General features: G+C 43.6%; 1 protein-coding gene across 2 annotated transcripts in view; it reads left to right on the top strand.

The window, feature by feature from the left end:
- The first annotated feature begins 1,090 nt into the window (after positions 1 to 1,090).
- The window catches only part of RCAN3 (RCAN family member 3), a 28,152-nt gene continuing 23,242 nt past the window's right edge, over positions 1,091 to 6,000 (top strand). For both annotated transcript variants that reach the window (XM_072975101.1, XM_072975100.1), the window contains exon 1: positions 1,091 to 1,425. The gene's annotated coding sequence lies outside the window, so the exon portion shown is untranslated. The remainder of the gene's footprint in view (positions 1,426 to 6,000) is intronic.

The following is a 6,000-nucleotide window of genomic DNA, read 5'->3' as shown; positions in this document are numbered from 1 at the left end:
TGGGTGCCTGACAGCATGACTGCCTTGATTTTGACCTTCATTTTGCTTCACTTTGCCTCTGAGGGGGCTATGTGTGAGTGATCAGAGCTGATTTTCTTCTAACTGCACACTCTTAAGACAAATTCCTTTCCTGTTCTGTGCTTCTGTTTTCCTCTCTGTGAACTAAGGGAAGAGACACAGACTCCCTTCCAAGTTTGGCTCAGATGCCTTGTAAAATCATCATCATCATCATCATCATCATCATCATCATCATCATCATCATCTGCCAAAGGAAGCCCCAGTCCTACCACTGTAACTGTGGACAACTCATTGAAAAGTTTATGCCCTTGCTTTTTCTATTTGTAAAATAGGCATAATTATGGCCCACTGTCTCTCGAGGCTTCTGAGAGAATCATGCAGGACTGTGCCGTGAAAAGTGTTTTGCAAACGTAAACTAAAGCATTAGAAATATAAATATTATTAATGTACGTGTGATGAAGAAGAGGAGGGAGGGAGAGAGGAAAGAGGAGGGAGGGGAAGCGGAGGATGGGGAGAGGAGGGAGGGAGAGAAGAAAGAGGAGGGGGGAGGAGGAGGCAGAAGAATCCCACCGTGGTTGAGTCCAGGATACGGAATAGCATCCGGATGCAACCTGTAGCTTAGCTACCTAACTAGCGGCCTCTCCTCGGGCAATTAAGCACATGGAAGTCCTCCTCATCTATAGAAGGATAATAACGTTCGGTTCGTCGGTTACTGTGAGGTTAAATGAGGTAAATCTTGCAAAGCACGCGCGCGGTGCAGTGTACATAGTAACTGGCCCTCAGTAAATGTTCATAATACTCCTACAAACTATCCTTGCGACCGACATGATGGGGCCAGAAGGAAAAGGAGATAAGATATACCTGGTCACAGTGCAAGACGAGAAGATCGCCAAAGGCCCTGTCGTCCGGGATACCTAAAGGCCCCGCCCCAAGGCGACCGCCCAAGCCCCCCACCTGTGGGGTACCAGAAAACCCCTGCGTGCAGGCCAAGTGCGCGCGCGCGCGGCCGGGACCCACCCCGCCCCCGCCCCATGGCTGTACGCGAGGGGCGGGGCCGCTTCCTGCCGGCGTCGGGGCCCGGCGCGTCCCGGCCCGGCGGCCAACCTGGGGCGCCTGCGCCGCGCGCGCTCGCCGGAGTAGGGGGCCGCGCGGGGCCGGGCTCGCGCGCGCGACGCCGGCAGCCTCGTTCGCCCAGACGCCGCTGGCGCCCCAGCCGAGGCGGCCGCTCCCGCCGGCGTCGAGGGCGTGGCGGCGAGGCTGCGGGGCGCCGCACTGACTTTGCCCCGGCCGCCGCCCGCCGGCCGCCGCGTCTCCCCAGGCCTGGTCCCTCGCGGCGCCGGGTTTCCCACGTAGCCCGTGCTGCCGCCCCGGCCGCTCCCTGCCTGCCTGCGGCGGCCACGCGCGCAGGTGAGTCTCTCCGAAGGGTGGGCCGGCGCCCAGCTTCTCCGAACTGGCTCGGCACCCGGCACTGGGCAGGGTGGGGGGCAAGGGTGCGGAAAGGTAAATTAAAAAAAAATTTTAAAGAAAGAAAGAAAAGAAAGGAAACAATATGCAGGTGCACAAGACCCTAGAGATGCTGCGCCTTTGCCTCCCGGGTCCAGCCCCTCTCGAGTCCAGGGTCTTTTCTGGGAGCTCTCGGGTAGTGTCTTGAAAAACAAAACCAAGAAAATTGTCCTCTCCGCTCCCAACGATTGTTTGACTCTGAAAAGCTGACAGGCCCAACCGGCTCCTGAAGGCAGAAGGGTGCTGTGGGTAAAACAGGGACGACCACAAATTGGAAGTCCCTCTTTTTCATTTGTTCTCCCTCCTCCGTGATGCGCGGGTAACCATCTCATTACTTATTCCGTAACTTCTTGAAACTTGTCTATCTGCTTCCATCTGCTACCTGGACCGGTAGACCAAAAGCGGTCTGTTTTCTGATTGCTTCGTTCTAGCTTCCGTGCAAAATCTGATCATCTCCTTCAGGGATTAGGAGTCCAGTGCAGAGAGCTTTTCAGATCCGTGTTGCAGATACAAACTAGGATTATTTAAAGTGACGTTTTAGTGTAGTGCTCAAAGCCAAAAGTATTGGCTCCCTCTTATTGAAAGTTACCTAGAACACCACATTTATCTGAACTTTTCTTAGAAGTCTCTGCATTCAGTAGAAGTCTCTGATGTACAGTTTGATAAGAGAAGCAATTGACTTATTTGTCGTTGTGATAAGAGAAGCAATTGACTTATTTGTCGTTGTGATTACATATGATTTAAAAGGATTAGTTTTAAGACTTTCATTAGCTCAGTTTCAAAATATTAAATTATAAAAACACAATATTGAGACTCAGAATGTAGATGTTCGTGCATCACACAAGTTCGTGGGTTTTGGTGGGGATTTATATTGGTTTTCTAGAAATGGATTTCTGATGCAGGAAGACAGTGAAAGGCCTGAAAACGGAGAGCCCTTCCTTTAGCCACGCTGTCAGCTTTATGTTTTACAGGGTTGGCAAACCTTTTCTTTTTTAGCGTGGGAAGAGATTTCAGTGCTTTTCGGGAAAACACGGTTTTTCCCACTATTGAATTTTAACATTTGTAAAGCTTTTAAACATGTGCATGTTAAGGGTTACAAAGGAGTACAGATTTTGTATGGTGCTAGAGGGTATATTAGTTGAAAGACTTAAGCAATGCGTGGTTTGGAAATCCAACAGTCTGAAGCCCGTGAAATAACGGAAGCTCTAAAAAAGTTCAGTATCATTTGTTATTTAGACCCAAAGAGCCACAGAAGGTGGAGGTCAGACAGTGAATCTCCACTTTTCTCCTAGAATGTAGAGGATACAGGAGGGGAAATGAATTATATACAGTGAAACAAATAGCCTCAGTGTTTGTATCCCTACTTCAGTTATTCTTTAAAATCTGTTATTTTCGTATGTTCTGACAGTTGGGTTTTGTTGTTATTTCTCTCACACTAACAAGTACTTCGCTGAACCTCAATAATTACAACAGGACCAATTCTAGATTACCTGGGAAAAGAAACTGTAGTCATTGAAACATACAAAATTCAAAAATCTAAATTTCACCTATTTTATTTGACTGTTGCCCCATTTTTTCTTTTATCACAGCTACTGAAATAGTAAGATTCTTCCTATAAGTGGTGAATGAGGAGGAAGTAGAAGATAGAGGCTTGCATGACAGCTTTTTGGAACCCCCACATTGACAATCCCGAGGGTTTTTTTTTAAAGAAATTTAGTCCAAATGTATAATTTAGAAGTTTTAAAAAATAATTTAGTAGTTCAGCAGCATCCGTATTTTCCTCATTTTATATATGAGAGAACAAATGTAATACAAAAAGCCAAGTGGCTTTTCCAAGGTTATACAGCAGGACACTTGTAGAGCTGGAGATGGGGTACTTGTTTGCTTCCAGTATTGATCAGTAACATTCTGAGCACATCAAAAATAATAAAGTGTATCTAACTAAGGTATTTTAAATATTCACCAAGTTGAGAGGCATACTATTTGAAAAATTAGTTTAAAAAAAAAATCCTCCAGGAGGAGAAATTTACCTTTTCTTGATGAGAATTTAAAATGCAAGGTTCAATCCATGTGCTTGACATTTTGCCTTGATTAGTTACTTTTGTCACAGGGCTTGTTGTAGCAGAGCAGATGGTCATGCTACTTGGAGTTTTCCACTCATTTGATGTTTCCATGAAGAAACAATTTGCCAGAAGCCAGCCATGGCTACAGTTGTGCTGGAGAGGATGCTAAACCCTGGTTAGCACAGACCGTTGCTTACAGAAGCTGGTGGATATTGGTTCAATCCTTTCTGTTGAACCAATCGATATTTCCCTGGGGTTAGTAAGTAAACTGAGGGAGAGCTTCGTCTTATAGGAGCTGGAGTGGGGCAGAGTTAGCAACAGCTCCAGTAATGCCAGCATAGAAGCACTGTACTTTGCCATTCTGTTCTTCGCATTAATAAAACCATACTACTTTTTAAGTACCAGCTGAGTTACCTTGTAAGATGATTTCTTTACAGATGCGCTGGGATTGTCCTTTCCACTGGCGGATCTGATCATATTTCTCTATTCAAATCTAGCTGTATTTGTGATGTCAGAAAATTAGGAAACGGTCGACGATGTTGACTTAAGCTATACCTTGACTCCCCCCTCCAAATCTCATGGCAAGCCTCTAGCAAGAGAACCATCATCTGAAAGATAACGTCTCTAATACTGTGTGTGCTGAATTACGACGTTAAAATTCTGTGAAGCCCTTAAAAAGTACACCATAGCCTTTTTTCAGCTAGCTTTGGTTTTAAATCTTTACATGGTTTTGTGCTGGAGCCCTGACTCTACTGCCAGGGGCTGCTTTGGAGCTGGTTTTATTGATAGGTCTGCAGTGGAACAATTTTCTTGAAATGATACAAAGTGTTAGTTTTATTTTTGGATCCTTTTTGTTGCTTGAGATTAGATCATCTGTGTATGTATTTTTCTCATTTTATTATTTAAATATCAGTTCCACCGAAGGTTCTGATATTACTGGGATCCTTTCAGCCCAACGATGCATTGTGCCTATGAAAAAACAGTTACTGAGCACCAACTGTATGCAAAGCATTATCCTCAGCACTTAGCATGTATCCTGCTATTTAATACTTCTAACATCCTTCTTAGATAAGGATTATCATCACCCCCACTTTATAGTTGAGGAAACAGAAAGGAAGGTAGAGTAATTTACCTAGCATGGAGTAGTCAGGGGCAGGGGACAGAGTTTAAATCTAGAAAAGTCTGGCTATGGAGCCTGAATCTTCCTGAGATATACTTAAAGAGTGTTCAGAGTTGTTTGCAGTTACTGTGATATTTCATCAATCCATCCTTTTAAAACATATCAAATACACAGTAATGTATAAGTGAAGAAAATGTGACAATGCTGTAAAGATTATTGAGATATCTTGGGACAAAAGGCAAATAATTTAACAATAATCTAAAAAGATTGAAGGGAAGATACCTCTAAAGACATTATAGGGGATAACTGACAACTTGAAAGTAAGCTCTGATTTAGATAATAGTGTTATATCAATGTTAAATTATTTAATTTTGATAATTGAACTGTGGCTTATATAAGAAAGTGAACTTGTTCTTATGCACTGAGTTATTTGAGAGTAAAGGGAGCATACCCTATCTTAGTCTTAATGGTTCAAAAAAATTTATATGTATAAAAGTGAGAGAATGATTTTTTTTAATGTACAAAAATGTAAGGAATTGATAACTCCAGGAAAAGTGTGTACAGAAATTCTTGTGCTGTTCTTACAACTGTTCTGTTTGATATTCTATCAAAAGACAGAGTTACCCAAAAATGAAGGTACAAAACAGGAAATGAAGGTGTAACATTCTAAGAATTTTTTTTTAAAGTCAGCTGAAGGATTGTTTCCTGTGCTCTGAATTTTTCCCCCTTTTTAGGGGTTGGAGGAAGGAACTTGAAACAAACAGAAATCTTACCAAAAATAGCTTGACTTTCTCAAATTTCAAAATCTAGCGGTTCAGAGAGCTCCCCAGCTCTCCAACCAAGCCCAGTATTTTCCTCACCTCTTTGTAATGGGGAAAGGGGAGGATAAAAACATTAGTGCCTCGAAGAAGTAAGAGGTAAAGCCAGCCCACTTTTAGTGATACCGAAAGTTAAACTGGGATGGTTATATCATTTCCCTTCCTAAAACCTTCAATGCCATGCTGATATTGACTGATTTTTATGTCTGGAACCCTACTTGCAAGGCAACCTGGCCCATATGTACATTTTTCACCTTGACTCAGGCCTCCCCCACCAAACAGGGTGCACTCTGACCACGCCAGATCTCATGCTCTTGTGCATGCTGATCTTTTGTCTCCCTGTCCTTGTCCAGAAACTGTAACACACCCCATTCTTCTGCTGAAATTCTGTTCATCCTTTAAGGCTAACCATGGCCGCCTTTGGGAAGCTGTCTCTAATCTCATGCAGAATTACATTTTCTTTTGTCTGTGCTGCCAT

This window comes from Vicugna pacos, chromosome 13 (assembly GCF_048564905.1).
Source record: "Vicugna pacos chromosome 13, VicPac4, whole genome shotgun sequence".
NCBI classification, from domain to species: Eukaryota; Metazoa; Chordata; class Mammalia; order Artiodactyla; family Camelidae; genus Vicugna; species Vicugna pacos.
Note: the sequence above shows the minus strand (reverse complement) of the source record. Positions and strands in the feature narration are given on the sequence as shown.